This window comes from Heloderma suspectum, chromosome 4, assembly GCF_057233095.1.
Source record: "Heloderma suspectum isolate Gila_16-S chromosome 4, 16-S_ref, whole genome shotgun sequence".
In the NCBI taxonomy this organism is placed as follows: Eukaryota; Metazoa; Chordata; class Lepidosauria; order Squamata; family Helodermatidae; genus Heloderma; species Heloderma suspectum.
In genome coordinates, this window is record NC_139461.1 from 107,214,838 (window position 1) to 107,236,036 (window position 21,199).

Here is a 21,199-nt window from a genome sequence, read left to right on the forward strand (position 1 = left end):
GGAAAAACAGCTCTTCTACAGCAGTGAACATTTTTACATTCCCCCCCCCCCCCGGTGTTAGCGTTGCTTCCTGAAGAATGCTTATATAAGACACATGACATTTAGTAAAAGGAAATGGCACTACTTTGTAAAAAATGTCTGGCAACAACCCTAAGCACTGACTGCATTAGCTGCTCTACCCAATCCATCCATCTTATTTACAGGCATGAAAAGACTAAAAGGGAAGTATCTTAGGAGATGAATACGTCATGCTGTACTAATACAGAACACAATCAGATATAAAAAGTGGGACCTTCAACAAGCCAGCAAACAAGGTTCAGGATGCCAGCAAACAAGTCAGCCAATCAGCCAGCCATGCCAGCTTTCAGGTTACTCTATTCCATTCCCCACTCCCACCACTTTCATTTTTCCCCCTCTTAACACTCAGCCTTTTCTGGCTACTGAGCATGCCTAGTGCCCTTAGTGTTTAGGATCCCCCAAGGGTTTTTTCACTGTTTTTTTTTTTTAAGCTTCTGCAAAACGTGAACTTCTCCCAAGCTTGCTGGTACCTCCTGACTGGGCATGGAAGGTGCTCTTTTGGCTGCATAAGGATACTCTGAGAATGAATTATATGTAGGATATTACTGTGTAGGATATTGTCTTAATGAAAACATTTCCTAAACAGTGACACAAGTTAGTTGTGACGGGGTTCCCAGGCTGCTAGCAACAGATGGTTGAGGCAGTAAAATGGACTGAAGGCAATAATTTTTTAGAGTGAAGGGCAATTGTTATATATACCACACTACTTGCTAACCCAAATAGATACCTAGATTCTTGCATCTGACTTTACCAAGGCCTCTGCTATGCCTCTCAACTCCAGAAAAATAAATGTATAGACACACACACAGGTTAAGGGCTGGTTTATGCCTATTGCTTCAGCAAAGAGGGCCTCTTTTCTATTGGCACAGGAGCGAGAAGAATCGTATTCTTCCCTTGTTTTCTCAGTCAATGCATCAAACTCTTATAATCCTAATGCATGCTTCCCTGTTCTAAACACTGAGGCTAAAATAACTCAAATGGCAAATAACTCAAATGATGTATACTGATGTTACTAAAAGCTGAGCCAGGTGGGAGGGGAGGGGAGCACCTATTCAAGTACTTCCTCTAAAATAGTATTGGTCCCTCCATTCGTCTATGGAATGGCGAAAAGGATAGTTGCTCTAACCAATAACCAATGGCTGATTATTATCTGGTCCTTATCCTTCATTTTCTCCCCAGGCCCAATGTTTAGGAGGATTCCTGGGCGTGAGGGACTGGGCCAGGAAATTGTCAAACCCAGCAGTCCTTCCATTCAAAACAGAATGCTCTTATGACAACTTCTCACACTACATTCTACAGTGACACAGGTTCAAAATACATGTTTACCGTGTCAGTCATGAAGGGTGCATTCCATGTGTAATTCTCACGTTTCTCTTTAAAATTAAAGGTTCATGGACAGCACAAACTGTGTAAACTTTACAGGTCCGTTTCTGGCAAACGTTTCTTGTAGAATAAACCACATACATCACATCAAACTAAGAACTCTGCAAGAATTGCGCATTACAATAAGTACTTTAGAATGTTTCTCTTCTTTTAGTTTCTTGACATTTAAGGTTCACTAGTCATATTTTCCATGGGTCTTCTCAAAAGACAGGAGCTAGAAAATATATAGCCTAAGCCCATGATGTTCTACTGGTCTGAGCTTCAAGATAGCACTTTGAACAATGAAAAAGAACAGAATTTTAGTATCTAAAGGAACTGTAATACTTTTGATATTCAGAAATGCCAAGAGCAAACTGAGAATACATGTGCATTCCTCCTGCTTCTGTTTATATGTTGGTTCTACAGTGCCTTGCATAAGTATTCACCCCCTTTGACTTTTCCACAATTTGTTGTGTTACAACACGGAATTAAAATGGATAATAATGTTTGAACCCGTAATCTATTTGTCTGTTTATCTGTTATTACAAACTGTTTCTTGTACTGAAAGCACTGTTACAAAGGGCACTGGTAGGGGCATCTCATACTGAACACTTGAGGAAGAAACCTACCTTGCTGTTTGTAAGTAGCAAAGTAAAGTTTAAGGGCTATATGTTGGATTGCCAGGACCCTGTCTAGAGATTGTGCCTATACTTCTAAATGCTTTAAGATACCAACTAAGGCATCTTCTGCATCTCCCATTCCATTTCTTATGCATGGTGTGGAGAAAGTGGATAGGGAGTCATTTTTCTCCCTCCCCCATAATACTAGAAACCGGGGTTATCTCTTGAAGCTGATTGGTGGGAGATTCAGGACAGATAAAAGGAAGCACTTCTTCAAACAGCACATAGTTAAATTATGGAATTCACTTCCACAAGATGTAGTAATGACCACCAATTTGGATGGCTTTAAAACCGGATTAGACATGGATAAGGATATCAATGGCTACTACTCACTAGATGGCTAGATGCTACCTCCAGTATTGGAGACAGTGAGCCTACGTACACCAGTTTCTGGGAACATGGGCGAGAAAGTGCTGTTGCACTCATGTCCTGCTTGTGGGTTCCTGTGGGCAGCTGGTTGGCCACAGTGTGAACAGAATGCTGGACTAGATAGACACTTGGTCTGATCCAGCATGGCTCTTCTTCTGTTCTTACAGTCCTTCTGGATAAAGCAATTGAGAGAAGAGGTTCAACAAGACAGTGGCTGCAATCTTTCTGAGAGCACAGGAACATAAGAATGCCATGTGCTAGATCACACTAAAGGTCCATCTAGTCCAGGACTTCATCTTCAATAGTAGCCAATCTGGTGCCCCCAGGGAAGTTCACAGGCAAAACATAGAGACAGAGCATTTATACAGGCACCAGTTCTGGATGACCCTGGTTGCATATGAGGGGAAGACCAAGGCACTTTTCATCTTGGCCCTAATATCAAAGCTGAGCCATTCTCCCATTATCATTATTCATGGCTGAATTTCTCTGATACATTTAATTTATGTAAAGCATAGGCAATCATTGAAAACTGTTGCCTTTATATCTTACTACTCGTTTATCCTTTTAAACTTCTGATGTTATGATATCACATGAAAGAGAAAACAGGGCTTGCAGTACTAAGTAAATATGTCAAAATTAAATCTCACTGAAATAGAAGACCTACTTCTGAGTAAAATATCTGGGTCTGGGGTGACAGCTGCTTTCAAAGGAGATGTTTGTTGTTGTTTATTCGGTCAGTTGCTTCCGACTCTTTGTGACTTCATGGACCAGCTCACGCCAGAACTTCCTGTCGGCCATCACCACCCGCAACTCCCCCAAGGTCGAGTCCGTCACCTCCAGAATATCATCCATCCACCTTGCCCTTGGTCGGCCCCTCTTCCTTTTTCCTTCCACTTTCTCTAGCATCAGCATCTTCTCCAGGGTGTCCTGTCTTCTCATTATGTGGCCAAAGGACTTTAATTTTGCCTTTAAGATCATTCCTTCAAGTGAGCAGTCTGGCTTGATTTCCTGGAGGATGGACTGGTTGGATCTTCTTGCAGTCCAAGGCACTCTCAGAATTCTCCTCCAGCACCACAATTCAAAAGCATCTATCTTCCTTCACTCAGCCTTCCTTACGGTCCAGCTCTCGCAGCCATAGGTTACTACAGGGAATACCATTGCTTTAACTATGCGGACCTTGGTTGTCAGTGTGATGTCTCTGCTCTTAACTATTTTATCAAGATTTGTCATTGCTCTCCTCCCAAGAAGTAAACGTCTTCTGATTTCCTGGCTGCAGTCAGCGTCTGCAGTAATCTTTGCGCCTAGAAAGACAAAGTCTGTCACTGCCTCCACGTTTTCTCCCTCTATTTGTCAGTTCTCAATCAAGCTGGTTTCCGTAATCTTGGTTTTTTTGAGGTTTAACTGCAACCCAGCTTTTGTACTTTCTTCTTTCACCATCATCATAAGGTTCCTCAGCTCCTCCTCGCTTTCAGCCATCAAAGTGGTATCATCTGCATATCTGAGATTGTTAATGTTTCTTCTGGCAATTTTAACTCCAGCCTTGGCTTCATCAAGCCCAGCACGTCGCATAATGTGTTCTGCATACGGGTTGAATAGGTAGGGTGAGAGTATACAACCCTGCCATACTCCTTTCCCAATCTTAAACCAGTCCGTTCTTCCGTGGTCTGTTCTTACCGTTGCTACTTCGTCGTTATACAGATTCCTCAGGAGGCTGACAAGATGACTTGGTATCCCCATACCACCAAGAACTTGCCACAATTTGTTATGATCCACACAGTCAAAGGCTTTAGAATAGTCAATAAAACAGAAATAGATGTTTTTCTGAAACTCCCTGGCTTTCTCCATTATCCAGCGGATATTGGCAATTTGGTCTCTAGTTTCTCTGCCTTTTCTAAACCCAGCTTGTATATCTGGCAATTCTCGTTCCATGAATTGCTGGAGTCTACCTTGCAAGATCTTGAACATTACCTTACTGGCATGTGAAATAAGTGCCACTGTTCGATAGTTTGAACATTCTTTGGTGCTTCCCTTTTTTGGTATGGGGATATAAGTTGATTTTTTCCAATCTGTTGGCCATTCTTGTGTTTTCCAAATTGGCTGGCATATGGCATGCATCACCTTGACAGCATCATCTTGCAAGACAAAGGAGATGGGAGAACCCTATTTCCTTTCTATCCATTTGAATGTTTGTTTCTTAATTCTTTATTATTATTATTATTATTATTTATTAAATTTCTTAATCACCCATCTGGCCAGTCACCCGGCCACTCTGGGTGATGTACAGCAATACAATATGAAACAATAAAATTACACATTAAACATTATTTAAAAATACCCTAACCCACCCCAAATGCCTGCCTGAATAACCAAGTTTTCAATGCATGGTGGAAGCTCATTAAAGAGGGGGCACGGCAGAGTTCCCTAGGGAGGGAGTTCCACAGAGTGGGGGCCACCACAGAGAAGGCCCTCTCCCTCGTCCTCACCAGCCTAGCTGTCCTGGCTAATGGGACAGAGAGAAGGCCATCCGAGACTGATCTTGTTGAGCAGCCTCTCTGGTGTTGCTTTTATAGTGCTTGTAGTGTTTTCTTTGTAAATCTGCAAATGCAGTAAATAAAATTTTGTGGGGTTGTTTTGTGGTGCCTGAACCACACTGTGGGTGCCAAAATCTTAGGAACTCAGCTTACAGTGCAGAGTTTTCAAGGGAAAAAAAGTTTCAGAACTCCTAAGTTCAAAGATCTGAAAAAGAGTGAAAACTAAGGTGTGTTTTAGTTCGCCAAGGCTGGATGCTAGCATAGGTCATAGCTGTAAAGGAAATTCAAAGTATGAGAGTGCCAGGGAAGGTCATATAAACTATATATTGTAGGAATTACCAGCATACAAGTCAAAGCAGATATATCTTGTCTTGATTACAGGGCTTAAACCTATTGGGAAAAGGGCAGCTGAATATATCTCACTATATGACCAATAAATCTCCGATTCCTTAAAACACTTTTGAAAAAAATGATACTGTGTTAAGAAGCCAAGTCATAAAAAGGTGTCACAATTCAAATTGGTTGTGAGAAAGGCAAAGATAATGCAAGTGTCACGTGTTTTGAAGTCTGAAGAATAAGAATTCCAGGCAAACAAGCCCACACGTGGAAAGCAGGGAGGCGAATCCTTTTGTAGATAAATATTTAGGGTTGTATTCAAATTTAGGCACGTGCATCTGGGCTGGAGGAAGCAGATCTCCCCACAGCAGCCCCCTCCTGCAGTCTGAAAATGCTACATAGAGGGACAGGGGATTCTGCTGAACAGGGTAAGTGTAACGCATGGGCAGCATTCCCCAAAATCAGGTGGAGGCACCTTCTGTGACCACAGCCCTTCTGTCAATGGAAGGTAGATCCTGCATCCAACCCTTAGAACTGGACAAAGACATATGGCATCAACCCCACCCAGCTACTGCCCAGAATTGCTTTCATGTCAAAGGTAGCTTCTGCTTCTTCCACTCAGAGAAACTATATTTAATAAAGGCTGGCAGACAAGAGCCATCATTTTTTCCTGAATGGTCCAAAGAATCATGGCAATTCAGAGAAATTTAGTTTTGTTACAATCTACAAGATTGTAATGCAGATTTTCTGGCTCCATGGAGCTTGAAGCTGCTAATTCTTATAATAAAATACTATATTTAACACTGACAGCTAGGTTTTCTTCCTTTAATCATGCCTCTCCACACCCACCCTGCTTTGCTCCAGGTTTTGCTACTAGAATAGAAATGCTTCTCAAAAGAAGTGCCAAAATTGGTTGCAAACAAACTCATGTTTTGTACCTGTTGCTCTTTTTGTATGCTCAGACACAGCTATGGCTGTGTAGGGCAGCCCTTCTAACAGCTACCAGACCACCACTGGTAAGTCTGTGCCAAGCATGGGACGATAAGAATCTTCTCTTCACTTTGCCTCAACCCCATAACATTACACCATAGTAATGCTGATAAGAAAAGGAAGGAGAGATTCACATGGGGGAGAGAGAGAGAGGGAGGAAGGGCAAGGGAGCAGACAAGTCCACAAGCTGTTCCCAAAATCACAGATGTGGTTCAGAGCAGCTTTCCCCACCTGAGGCCCTCCAGATGTGTTGGACAACAACTCCCGGAATTCCCCAGTCTGGGGAATTTTTCTTCCGTGAACCTCCTTATTTATAGATTAAAATTTTGCCAGGTTTGCCCAGGAAGAGAAGTTGCAGGGCTTAAGACACTGAAAAAAAAGCAATAACTGAAGGATTCTGAGAGTTGTCATTTAACACATCTGGAGAGCGTCATGTTGTGGAGAAGGCTGGTTCAGAGTGCAGTAACATCATGCCTGTGCTAAACCTCAGTAGCTAGCTGGAAATAAAGTGTTTAGAATTGCAAGGCAAAACGTTTCTGGTTCTATTGTTATTCAAGATTTAAGTATGCACAGCAGCAAAAATCAATTTCAGGATAATAAGGTTGATTTGTATACTTTTCTTTCAAGTTCTTTTTTTTTTTTTTTTGAAGCCAGGTGCAACATCAGCCTGGTCATGTAAGTGAAACTGCTTTGCCAGTTAGTGCTCATGTCAACTTTTCCTGTTTAGGAAGGGCAACCTCTATATTTCTGCTGTTCTGGGTTGTTGCTTTTTATTTTGTTTTTCATTTTCCTTATCATCACTGCCAAAATAAGTTCCCTGTTCCAGAAGATTTCAATGGAGTTAGAAGGTGTGTCTTATTTTTCTTCCACAAACCTCCTTATTTATAGATTAAAATGTTGGCAGGTGTGCTCAGGAAGAGAAGCTGCAAGGCTTAACATACTGCGAAAAAGCAACAGATTTGTTCTAACAGATTAACTGGCAGAAAGGCTTAGAAAAGTTGTACTTTCCTTCCTTACATATGGTTCTTGTTTGTCAAAATGCAGCTTTATGGAAATAGTGACACGAAGGGATTGCACAAAATAAAATGAAGCTTTACAGCCAAATTCACTAAAAGGAGTGGAGTATGCCCATGAATGGAACTTGACCCAACAGCTATTACCCCAAACCTTCAAATAAAATCTCAACAGAAAGGGAATGCATCCCTAAGGATATTACCCATATTAGGACATGAAGGTGCCATTGTTTATGAAAGAAATGAACATCATAGTAACACAGGAGACAGGAAGCTGCCTTATACCGAGTCAGATCCTCAGTCCATCTAGTCAAGTATTGTCAACACTGACTGACAGTGGCTCTCCAGGGTTGCAGGCAGGATTCCTTCCTAGCCCTACCTGGAGATTCCAGAGATTGAACCCGTGATCTTCTGCATGCCAAGCAAGTACACTACCACTAAGCTATGGCCCCTCCTCAAGATATTTCTCATACACACTTCTGATCTCTTGTAATCATGACTGCAGACTGATAACTTCATTTTCCCCCCTTGATGCTTTACCAATAAGTAGCTTCTTTAGCAACATTTATTAGACTCAAACTACTGCTGCCCCTCACTCTATCCCACCCCACAGAAAAGGTAATATGAACTTTTAACATAATCAACAGCAACGACAAACTAGCTCCTATGCATACCTCCCTTTAAGTATCAGTAGTTAGCCATAAGCATTACACCAGCCCACCTCCTTTTTTTCCCCACAATGAATATGGGATTTTTAATATATGCGCTCATCGCTAGCATGTGAAGACTAATAACCCAAAACTGTTTAATATCTTTACTTCCTACTCTTCCCCGCCCCAGGAATGGCTGGGTATATGGCATGAAATAATAAAAGTGAACAAAGTGTACACTTCTGACAAAGTATTTGTTTTAAGGGGGCTCAGGCAGGCCAATTCATTCTCTGCACCCCCACCTCAATTTTCCAGTTTTCTTTTCCAAATAACACTCAACATTCCATGGCTCTTGGAGGCTCCAAGCAAGCTCAGTCCTCACTGGGAAGTTTTTGAATAGAGACATAACATTTCCAGAAATTCTGAAGCCATGGGGGAAAAAAGATGCTGAAATCTGGAAACTGAAAAAATATGTAATGTTTTAGTGCTCTTTACAGATTAGGAATATAAAATGTACTATGCATAACTTGGTTTGCTCATAACATCATTAACATTAAAACATGTAAAAGTTAACTCAGGAAATTTGCAATTATTCTCTGAATAAACTATACGTTTAAACTGAATATATGAGCAAACCAAGTTATACATAATACATTTTAGGTTCCTTTTTTATATCCAACCTGAAGTAACTTCAGCAACTAGTCCCTGAAACATCTGAATCGTTCTAGAAGCCAGAAGAATCAGGAAGAGGAAGATTAATGTAAAGCATCTGTGCCTGTTTGTGAGGAATTGGTTGGGGTGCAGTTTAGGGAAATCTGATCTGAAGGAAAAGGTACTGAGAACTTATTTAGCTGGAGAAGACTGTCTTCCCTATTAGGAATGGCAACCAAGCATATTTAATTTAAGAACCCTTAAGCAATGTCAACTCATTATTTGAAGAGTGATATTTTATTCTCTTTGGTAAATATTTCCCCTTAATAAACATCTTAATTTTTGTTCATTTTGAAAGGTTCTCTAGTGATGGTGTCAATCCCATTCCTATTCCATAGGAATCAGGATACTGAATTCTTTTTAGATATAAAGGTTTATTTTAGTGGCAGTGATTAAAGGTTTTATCGCTGAGGCAGCATGGTGAAGCATAACTGGGAACTTCATTAAAAACTGTGGCAGTGAGTTCCATAGACCTAAACCTCAACGTGGTGTTTTATTTTTTAAGAAACATACATGGGATAAGCCACTCATTGTTCCATCGCATCTAGTGGTATGGCAGGATAACCTACAGTATTTCTCTCACATATGGGTTTTAGAACTACATTCAACTGACTACCTCAGCTTCTAACAAAAACAAGCCCCAAAACACAGGACTCTATAGAACAAAATCCAAAATATCAAGAATACACATTTTCTTTACATATTATAATATGGTGACTCTAGTCACATGTTGAGAAACTGGATATGACTTGGAGCATTCCTAAATGTCTATCAATAAAACAGTTATATTAATAATTTTAATAAGGAATGGAAGAAATAACTAACTATGCTGGGAATCTTACAGAAAGGATAAAAAAAAAAAACCCGCACCTCATGGCTTCAACATTTCCAAAAATGTTGTATCTCTAGTCTGACATAAAAATTTTCCTATTATATAGCAATCATTCTGGAGGATCTTTCCAGGCACAATTCGAAGTACTGGTTTATAGGTTAAAAAGCTCTAAAAGGTTTGAGATCAAGTTATCTACAGGACTCCCTTCTTCCATATGAACCTGCCAGTTAATTGAGAAATTCTGCATAGGCTGTGCTACTGGTTTCCCCACTTTTAGGTGGGCAGACCTGAGGAAACACATAAATCATCATTAAAAAGCAGTAAAAATACAAAACAGACTGACCAGCTTAAAATGCCCAGGCAAAAAGAAAGGCTTTGGCATGATGAAAGGGTCAACACCAGTCACACTTCTGGGGGTGGGGGGTCCACAAATGGATCACCATAACAGAGAAGACTCTTTCCCTAGTAATCAAATTACAAGGAGAATTTATTTTGAGAAGAGCCTACCCTACCAATCTTAAGACAAGGGCAGGCTGATGTAGAGAAAGGCATTCGGATCCCAAGTCACTGACGACACCAGCACACTGAACTGGGACTGGAAGCAAGCAGGCAACCAGCAAAACCTCTTTACAATCTGTGTAATATGATCCCAGCTAGCCATGACCATTAATTAGCCGCATTCTCCACTAACTGAAGCGTCTGGGTCATCTTCAAGGCCAGCCCTATATACAACACATTACAGTAGTCCAATTGAGAGGTTAACAAAGCATGGACCACCATGGCCAGACTATCCCTATCTAAAAATGGCTGTGGCTGTTGAACCAGCCAAAGCTGGTAAGTGTACCCGAACCCACTGAGGCCACCTAGGCTTCCAGTGACAAAGCTGGATCCAGGAGCACCCCCAAAAGCTACACAGCTACTCTTTCCGGAGGAGTGCAACCACATCTCAGACAGGCTGCGCATCCAATTCTCAGACATGAGAACCACCTACCCAGAAGACCTCTGTCTTGCTTAAATTCATAGTTTATTAGCCCTCATCCAGCCTGTGACCGAGTCCAGATGCTAGTTCAGCACCTGCACAGCCTCTTTGACTCAGATGAGAAGGGGAAACAGAGCTTTTAATATCATCTTTGTTGCTGTTTCATTGAATTTTTATTATTTTTGTCTACTGTTAGAGGTTATATTCTTTTAAATTGTATTAGACTAAACATTAAGAAGAACTTCCTGTCGGTACAAGCTGTTCAACAGTGGAACAGATTTCCCCAGAAGGTGGTGGGATCTCTTTCATTGGAGGTTTTTAAGCAAAAGTTGGACAGCCACCTATCAGAGATGCTATCATAGTGAATTTCCTGAATCAATAGGGGGTTGGCCTAAATGACTTTTGAGGTCCCCTCCAACTCCATGATTCTGTGTATTTGTAAACTGTCTCGAATGCTATTGTTGTATAAAGGCACGGTATAAATTTGTTACATAAATTATTAAATAAAATATTAGACAACAACCACACAGCAAGCTTAAACTGGCTATTATAAATGATTGCCCAGCAGAAGTTCGGCAGAAACAAAATAAATATTTCACAGACTAAGAGTTTATTACAAAAGGGGCTGTGTACACAAATGCACAAGATGTTGGGCTGAAGTAGCCAATGTAATATTCTGTAAAACTGCTTCATTTAAAATGCCTGGATTTATCTCAGAATTGGAGACTACATAATTTCAAACTCATGATCAATTAAATCTGTTTATAGCACTGGTCTTCTGAACCATTCCAGCAAGGGAAGAATATATTTTGTGCACAAGCCAGTTACTGATGTTACCACTAACATGGTCCCCCGCAGGAGAGGATGGGAAGTCCTGTTCTACCAGCGGTTTCCATTGGATCCAAGCCTTATTGTTATACTGCAGGGATCCTTCACTATTTTGGATATTTTATAGATGTGCTAAAAAAACCTCGGCATGCAATCCAACAGAAATCTCTGTAACTAGTTTCACTGCTTTCAGCAGGGCTTAAACTGTACAAATTCTTAAGCCTCCTAGTTTCAAGACATGTTAGCTTCCCTACCACCCAAGCTGTGGGGCAGCCACTTCTTCATGGTACTATCACATGGCTACGATATGTATATAAATCAGGTGTGAAAGACACACAATTAGCCCTACCCCTCACGCATACTGCAGCCACAGGTCACACCATAGGAGCATCTTCTGTACAGGTGTGGCTGCGCAGAAAGGTGGTCTTACTTATTACAAACGTTTGCTGCATTGTGGTTTTTGTCCAGAGTAAATACAGTACAGACCTGTTTATAAGGAACGTACTCAGCATGTATCATGAACTGATTCTATGGAAATATAGCTGAATTCACAAACCAGTTAAGCTAGGTTAGACCAGTTTGCTTCCACTGATTTTATGGGAGTAACTGTACAATCTTACTAGGAGGTTAATCTGATAGATTTTAATGGAACTTATTTCCAATATATGTGGTTAAGATCACAAACCAACTTAGCTTCCAAGTATACCAACCACTTTGTGGCTCAACCTGAAGAGGTAAGACATAAAAAGCGGGAACACAATACTCCAGCCTAACAATAATGGTTGTTCCTCTGCTCATCTTTGCTGCCCAGCTACACAGCATCTCTGTGCCAGCTTTCTGCCATCAGGGAGTGAAACTAGAGGAATCAGCAGCAGGAGGTGGTTTTGCAATGTGTTGGCTCTCCCCAGGAGAGCTCCAGCCAGTGCCTATGGTACAAGCTGTAAGTCTATCACCCCTCTGAACTAGAATCAATCTAGGAGACCAGTGTCAGTTTTTTAAATGTGCAAAATGGAGGTAAAAACAGAGGAAAGGAAGAGCTATATACCCTTGTAGGTAGAGTTCATGTGAGAAGAGAGTAAACAATGGCAAAAGAAAAAGGGGCACACAGTTTCTGTCCATGCTGGGGGCAATCACTGTTGGATCTTGACATAGTCATGCTTAGGGCAGACCCACTGAAATCAGTGGGATTTAATATAGCCATAACTAACTTAAGTCATATTGATGTCATGGATCTAATCTAAGTCTGACTAAATCTGGATCCAACACTTGATATTTTGAATTCACTCTTGGAAAAACCCATTGCTCAACGTTTACCACAGGATTTGCTTTATGAGTTGCTGTGTTCTGCTGTGCAATGCATCCATGAGTTAAATGTAAATGTATTACATTTTAAAAATGAAAACAGAAGCAGCAGGGTAACAACTACTTTACCAAGAAAGAATAATACAGAGATTATGGAAACAGAACATTTGCTTCCTCCCACTTCATTTTCTGTCCACCCTGCCTTCTGCCCCTCATATTACTCTCTGGTTTGTATACTTGGGCAGAAATTTTTCCAGTCATCAGATGAATTTAGACCTTAAAATATCACCTTTCTGTACTTTCATTTTGACTCGCAATTTATTTCTGAAACTATCACATGACAAGGCGTGAAAAACAGCCAGCAGGCAGTATTCTGGCCAAACATTCTCAAGTGGCAATAGAGATGATAAATGAACTAATCGGTCTTAGATTCTCAAACTGCAGAATGAGCCTAGAACAAAGTTCTGGGGAGGAAAAGAATCATGGAGCAGGTCGTGGAGCTTCTTTCTGAGAACTGAGTAGGTTGAATGCCCTTGTCAGAAGACCTTTATAATCACTCTTGGTTTGTGGGAATGACATCTCTTCAATTGCCCCATCCTCTCTAACTGGTTTTGGAAGTAAACTTACGAGAACAAAGCAGCAGCTCTTCCTATTTCCCTGTGGGTGGTTTTAAGAAGAGGTCCAAGAGGTTCTATTTGTCATCTAATGCCAGTTTACTGCATTACCTGTTTTGGTTTAGTACCACAACTGTATGCGAGGATCTCAGCAAACTCACCTGCAGAAGAGATACCAGATGGGAGGGAGGAACAGGAGATGGCAGCAGGTAAAATGACTTTTTCAAAGTTGCCTGTGTGGAAAATGTTTGAGAAACACAACGGCAAGAAATAGTTCCAAATCCAGGGAAGTTAGTTCTTTGTTGGATTACTTTGCATGCCCTCTAGACAAATCATTTCTCCTTTGTGCCCCCCATCACCGTTCAATTACCTATGATCACTCGGCAGAAGCCATTTGGTTCTATCATGTATGTGTACAGAGAAATAAAAGATATGGGCATTTCTTGCTTGCCCCCTTCCTCGCACTAATACAGCAGCCTCACTGTTACCAATATAAAGTTCCATGTAGTAAGGAGGATGAGGTAAAGTGGCAGAAAAGCCAAGAAATAATGGATTAATAGCAGTCTTCCCCTACTAATGTTGCTCCAAATCCCACTTCTAAGGGCTCCTTCACACGGAGCTTTCATCCTGCGATTGAGATTGCTCCTTCACGGAAGTTTGCGGGCTCTTTACATGATGCTGTGACCCTGCCGTGACCCTCCAGGGAGTCTCCTGCACTAAATGCCCTTTTTTCCATTTTTAAATAGATCGCAGATAATGAGCTATCAAATTACCCCGTTGTGTTCTGCTTCAGTTTCCTCCATGAAAAGAGTTAAAGCGGCAAGAAGAGGAGCGAGATCAATGAAAGATAATGGAAGACTCAAATACGGAGAGAAGGAGGGGGAAGGGGGTGGGGGAAAGGAAGCACGTGTAAAGGGAGTCAGTTGTGATCCTGCATTTAAAATGGAAGCAGAAAGCCCCGTTTTAAATGCAGGATTTTGAGTTGGTGTAGAAATGCCCTAAGTCTACATAACAAGTACAAAAAGGAAGCTGCAAAAAGGAAAAATCAAGCTCATGTTACATCATCTACAAAATGCTGAGTATTACTCTGCACCAAGGCTCCACTGGATTTATCACATTTCTGCTATACATTTTGCCTCATCGGTGTTTCCATAATGGAAAAACCCCACAGGGTAGTGTATTTGCATAAAGCAGGTAAGTAAAGAGATAGTGATTTATGTCCTAATTTTTTCTGCATCAATAAAACCTCATATTCTTCATCCATGATAAACAACAGTAAGCAAGACATTCCTGTCAATGAATGTGAAGCAACTATTGACTGGTGTATTAAAATTAAATTAAAATATAGGCTAATAAAATAATTCAATGAGCTTTGAGGAGAAAAATCAAACTCCCTATAAGCTCAAAGGAAGTTCAGAACACACGTCACAGATATGCTGGTTAAGTAAAATATTAATTTTCAACCACAAATCACTACCATAACATGAATGATTTATGTCCTGCAGAATAACGATGGGTTGCATCTGCTGCGTTGCCTTAAGTATGCTAAAAATCAAGCAAGTATAGGTTTTAATGTAAACATATGACTTGACATTTGAAGCAACTGAAGAATCAAAACTACTCTAAAAAAAATCACAAATGTAAGTTGCAGCCTGAAGGCTTTCCAATCTGTTGACATGCAACAAGCCACACACGTACATAGTAGTCCTTAGGTGACATCGTATGTGCCTTTTCCTACATGCAGTTTATCTCCAAGTAAGAAAACATCACATATGAAGTAGCCCCATTAGCAATGTGATAGGCAATGCCACCTTTTCTCACAAGCAGTCACTGGCTGAATTAGGATAGCAAATATACAAACTAGCCCTTGAAAATCTGAAGCCTTTGCCTATTGTGCTGAACTGCTAAGGTTCATCTATGAATAAACAATTCTCTTTTTTCCTAACAAAGCAAAAACATCAAGTGCATAACGTAACCCAAACACAGTCCTCATCTTTGCACTAAGGGCAAGTTTCCACAGTTACTTTTGGCAGGAAAAGGTAACTGCATTGTGCCTTTTCCCTATCAATTCTCCTATGATAAAGTGTTCTTATGAAGACAGACCTAATTTGCACACTTTTTCAAGCAGGGCATTTTTGAAATTAATTCAAAACATATCTAAGTTTGATGTCTAGCTTGCCTTAGCAAGAAAAATTACATGTAGGAAACTTTACTTAGAATATTTGGTACCCTGCTCTTTAGCCCCAAGGGCCTCTCAGAGCAGCAAAGAATTTTGTAACACAATAAAAGAAAACAGTTAAAACAAGTAAAACAATAAATGAAAAATGAAAAATGAAAACAGCACAGCAGCATATTTAACATTAAGACAAAGATTAAAAAGAAGATTGCAGAATATCTTAAAAGTCTGGGCAAATAAAATAGGTAGTCTTCATTTGGGACAAAAAAGATATCAGACACAGAACAAGAGGAAACCCCGAAGACTGAAAAAGCCTTTCTCTGTTCACCAGCCACCTTACTTCCAAAGGTGGAGGGACCTGGAGAAAGGCCTCCAAGACAGATCTTAATGCTTAGAATAGAATCATAGAATCATAGAATAGTAGGGTTGGAAGGGGCCTACAAGGCCATCGAGTCCAACCCCCTGCTCAATGCAGGAATCCAAGTCACAGCATCCCTGACAGATGGCTGTCCAGCCTCATCTTGAACGCCTCCAGTGTGGGAGAGCCCACCACCTCCCTAGGGAATTGGTTCCATTGTCGTATTGCTCTAACAGTCAGGAAGTTTTTCCTGATGTTCAGCCGGAATCTGGCTTCCTGTAACTTGAGCCCATTATTCCATGTCCTGCACTCTGGGATGATCAAGAAGAAATCCTGGCTTTCTTCTCTGTGACAACCTTTCAAGTACTTGAAGAGTGCTATCACATCTCTCCTCCGTCTTCTCTTCTCAAGGCTAAACATGCCCAGTTCTTTCGTTCTCTCTTCATAGGGCTTTGTTTCCAGTCCTCTGATCATCTTTGTTGCCCTCCTCTGAACCCTCTCCAGTTTGTCTGCATCCTTCTTAAAGTGTGGTGCCCAGAACTGGACACAGTACTCCAGATGAGGCCTAACCAGTGCTGAGTAGAGGGGAACTAGTACTTCCTGGGATTTGGAAGCTACGCTTCTATTAATGCAGCCCAAAAGAGCATTTGCCTTTTTTACACCCACATCACATTATTGGCTCATATTCATATGCCCAAGCACATATATGTGCTTGGGCACATTCATCTGGAAGAAGGCAGTCCTTAAAATAGCCCAATCCTAAGCAGTTTAGGGCTTTAAAGATTAAGACCAGTACCTTGCATTGTGCTTGGAAATAGAGCAAAAATCAGTGTAGTTCTTTTAAAACTGGTGAGATGTTCCATGCACCTGATCCCAGCTGTTGTATTTGGAATGAACTGAAATCTAAGAGCAGCCCTCAAGGGGAGCCTCACGTATTACACATTACAGTAATCCAAATGGGATAGCCTGGCGATAGTTATCTCAAGCTTCCAAAACTGGCCAGATCTAAGCTGCAAACTTAATCCTTTAGTGGAATAACATCCCATCCATAATAGGCTAAACACCATCTCCCCAAACTGATGCCACGCCCACCAACATTTTCCCCATTTTGTCTGGATTGAGAGTTAGTTTGTTGGCTCCCTTCCAGTCCATTAATAATTCCATATATTGATTCAACACTTCCACAGCTTCACCTGGACCAAATGAAAAGGAGAAACAGAGCTGGGTATCATCAGCACACTGATGAGACCTCACCCAAATCCATAATGACCTCACTCAGAAATTTAAAGTAGGTGTTCAGCAGCATTTGGGACAAAACAGACAAAACTCTGCAGTATACAAGGGGCTGGTTTGCACAACACGACAGTACACCATGGGTTAATTTACCTCCGAGGGCTGTTGTGTTGTGCCAGGCACCCACGGACGTCATTTCTGCATGGTGGCCATGGGCTCCTGGCTTGCCATGGCTTGTTGTGTCATGCAAACCTAGGCATCAGGGTTGTTTGAGGGTTGTCTAACCCTCAAATAACCCTAAAACAAGCTATGGATTATTTAACCCTCTAACAACCTGCGCTGCCTGGGTTCACATGACACGACAACCCTTGGCAAGCCAGACACAAACTCAACAGCCCCATGGGTAAATTAACCCACAGCAGGCTGTCATGTCAAACCAGGTCAATATAATAGCTGCCATGGGACAATGCAATAGTCCCCCAGCACTGCCTTCTAGAAATGGCCATCTGTATAGAAGCAGAACCACTGAAGCACAGTACCACCAATCTCGAACTCAGGCAGATGGTTCAGAAGAATATTGTGGTTTATGGTATTGAAACCTACCAGAACATCAAACAGAATTAGCAGAGTCACATTCCTACTGTCCTTCTGCCACAGGTCACTCACAAGGGTGACAAAAGCTGTTTCAATGCCAAAACCAGACCAGAAACCAGATTAAAATGGTTCCAGATAGCCAATACCATCAAAGAATGCTTGGAGTTGCACAGCAACTTCCCACTTGAGCACCTTAACCAATAGAAGTATATTTGAAGGCCTGGCGTGCTATGGTCCATGGGGTCACGAAGAGTCGGACACGACTGAACGACTGAACAACAACAACAACAACTAAAACTATCCTGGGGTTCAAAAGGTCCCCTCTTGCAAGTATACTTTTATTATCTCCTGGGCCCAGATGGTCAGCCCCTCTCCCCCGCTAGATATCATAAGAGACGAAGGACAAAGGCAAGCAGACACAAAGTAGGCTGCACTCCCTGAAGCACCTCATTTACATCCTTTGGTCTTAACAACTGAAACATCTAACACCAAATGACTAGAATACGCTCCAGACAGATTCACTAACATTCACATGGCACAAATGAGGTGTCACCCAAGTTGCCATGGGTTTTATCCCTGAAATGCCATAGTAAATGAGTCCCCATGGGTCATCAAGGAATGTTTAATTCACCTGACCACCAGGTTGGAGAAACTACTCAGAGAAGTACCACTAGACAGCACTGCAAGGCCACAACAGTGGCAGAGAAGTACCATTCTTTGCCACCTTCACTGCCACAGAATAGGCTCTTTAAACAGGTGGGCAACATGTGGGCGTCCAGACGTTTCGGCCTACAACTCCCATCATCCCTTACCATTGGCTATGTGGGCTAAGGATAATGGGAGGTGTAGGCCAAAACATCTGGAGGGCCACAAGTTGGCCACCCCTGCTCTAAAACATGCTCTAACATATACAGTTGGATTCACTTTAAGTTTTTCATTTGCATTCTACCTGTCAGCCCATCTGCTTCATTGCTCTCAGCTCCTTGATGAACCAAGGAGCCAAACAAATCCTATCTAGTGGGAGATGGCAGTAAGAGGTGATCAACCACCTGTGTCACCCCCACATTCCACAGAGTGACCAGGGCATCAACAGGAGCACCAGCCAGACTAGCCAGCCATAAATCCAGGTAAGCCTCCAAGGGCAGACCATTCGAACTGGTCCTCCACCACCACAGAAGGGAGAAACTACAGCAAGCCTAAACTTCACCAGGAAGTGAGCTCATCATAACAAGGAAATCAAAGAGAAATTACCTACATCCAGACTAACATCTTCCTGACCTGATGAAAACACCAAATCCAGAGTATGACCCTCAGGGTATACTTGGCCTATGACATGTTGGGATGGCCCCATGGTTACTTAACATGGAACCCAAGGGGTCCTGAGCAGTTGATGACAAGGCAGCCTCGGCATGGATATTGAAGCCCATACAAGCCTCCCTGGAGAAAACATTCCAAAATTGAGTTGCTACAACTAAAAAGTGCCTATCCCCACCGAGCAGCAGCATCACCTCCAATGCTTACCCAAGATTATCTACTTACACTGATCCTAGGAGTGCCATTCTTCTACTGCACTTGTTTTTTGGAGTCTCATAGAATCATAGACTCATAGAATAGTAGGGTTGGAAGGGGCCTACAAGGCCATCAAGTCCAACCCCCTGCTCAATGCAGGAATCCAAGTCACAGCATCCCTGACAGATGGCTGTCCAGCCTTGTCTTGAACACCTCCAATGTGGGAGAGCCCACCACCTCCCTAGGGAATTGGTTCCACTGTGGTATTGCTCTAACAGTCAGGAAGTTTTTCCTGATGTTCAGCCGGAATCTGACTTCCTGTAACTTGAGCCCATTATTCCGTGTCCTGCACTCTGGGATGATCAAGAAGAAATCCTGGCTTTCTTCTCTGTGACAACCTTTCAAGTACTTGAAGAGTGCTATCATATCTCTCCTCCGTCTTCTCTTCTCAAGACTAAACATGCCCAGTTCTTTCAGTCTCTCTTCATAGGGCTTTGTTTCCAGTCCCCTGATCATCTTTGTTGCCCTCCTCTGAACCCTCTCCAGTTTGTCTGCATCCTTCTTAAAGTGCGGTGCCCAGAACTGGACACAGTACTCCAGATGAGGCCTAACCAGTGCTAAGTAGAGGGGAACTAGTACTTCCCGGGATTTGGAAGCTATGCTTCTATTAATGCAGCCCAAAAGAGCATTTGCCTTTTTTGCACCCACATCACATTGTTGGCTCATATTCAGCTTGTGATCGACAACGATTCCAAGATCCTTCTGGCTTGTAGTGTGGTTGAGCCACGTATCCCCCATCTTGTAACTGTGCATTTGGTTTCTTTTTCCGAGGTGCAGAACTTGGCATTTATCCCTATTCAATGTCATTCTGTTGTTTTCTGCCCAGCACTCCAGTCTATCCAGATCACTTTGAATTTTGTTTCTGTCTTCCAAAGTATTAGCTATCCTGCCCAATTTTGTGTCATCTGCAAATTTGATCAGCATTCCCTGCACCTCCTCCTCCAAGTCATTAATAAAAATGTTGAAGAGTACTGGGCCCAGGACTGAGCAAATAGTTTCAAAGCTATAATGCAAAATTCAGATGCAATCATTTTGCTCCTTTTTACTGTGATGTCAAATTCACTCGGGCATAAGTAATACATAAAACTACAAATAGAAAAGTTTAAACAAAAATTCTTACTTACTGAATAAATATAAAGGCCTTTTCCTACTTTGCTTTGCTGTAAAAATCCTCTGAGTCTTGAAATATCCAACCACCTTGCTATAGTTTTCTGCCAAGAAAGAAAATGCATCTTTATGAAATAGGGAAGATGATTATATAATACACTCACACGTGTATATAACACATACACATGCAGACAGAGTTCAGCCATTCAATTAAAAAAAACCCCGGGCGTGATCATTCACCATTCAATTCAAAACTGAATATCATCAACTCTTTTCGCTGATCTTACATTGTGGTTGCTATTCACCAGGGATGCAGAACTTCAGGCCCAGGGGCCAATTCCAGTCCTCCAGGGGTCTGTGCTCTCTTGGCTTTTATGCAACGGTTCCCTTCCAAAATGGCTGAAATGCCTCTCCTATGGCTTAGTTACTGACAGTAGGAGCTTTAAGCTGGTATTTTGGGGTATGTTTTGAATTCCTGGTCCTTCCTCTTTTGCGTTGTATCCTGCTCTCTTTGCCTTCAGCCCCAGCCACCACTGGAACGTGGCCAGTGAGAGCTTCTACAAAATGGAATTCAGCTCTTGGGCTGAAAGAGGTTCTGCATCCCTGCTATGCATAATTGGCTTATATCTGATGTAATATGTATACTTTTTAACATTCAGTACTAATTGTTCTTGTTGCCTCTCAGTGATGAAGGCAATGATATGTTGAAACACACACATTATGATATGTTGGCCACATTACATCGGAACATAAGTTCTCTGAGCATCATTTTGGGGCTTTGCCTCTCCTTTTTTTGACTTCCATTCACCATCTCACATACCTGAGCAATGACCCTTCCATGCTCCTACTCCCTCTTCTTTCCAGCTTTATTAGCCACCTTGCCTTCT

At 41.7% G+C, this 21,199-nt stretch overlaps 1 protein-coding gene across 38 annotated transcripts in view; it reads right to left on the bottom strand.

The window, feature by feature from the left end:
- Positions 1-21,199, bottom strand: part of ATXN1 (ataxin 1) — a 314,572-nt gene that overhangs the window by 248,304 nt on the left and 45,069 nt on the right. For 34 of the 38 annotated variants that reach the window (XR_014790211.1, XM_084850246.1, XM_084850249.1 and 31 more), the window contains one exon: positions 20,330-20,416. The exons of 2 other annotated variants lie outside the window; for them this stretch is intronic. The gene's annotated coding sequence lies outside the window, so the exon portion shown is untranslated. Of the gene's footprint in view, positions 13,509-20,329; positions 20,417-21,199 lie in introns of all 38 variants that reach the window. 2 more of the 38 variants (XM_084850242.1, XM_084850240.1) reach the window with 2 other exon arrangements.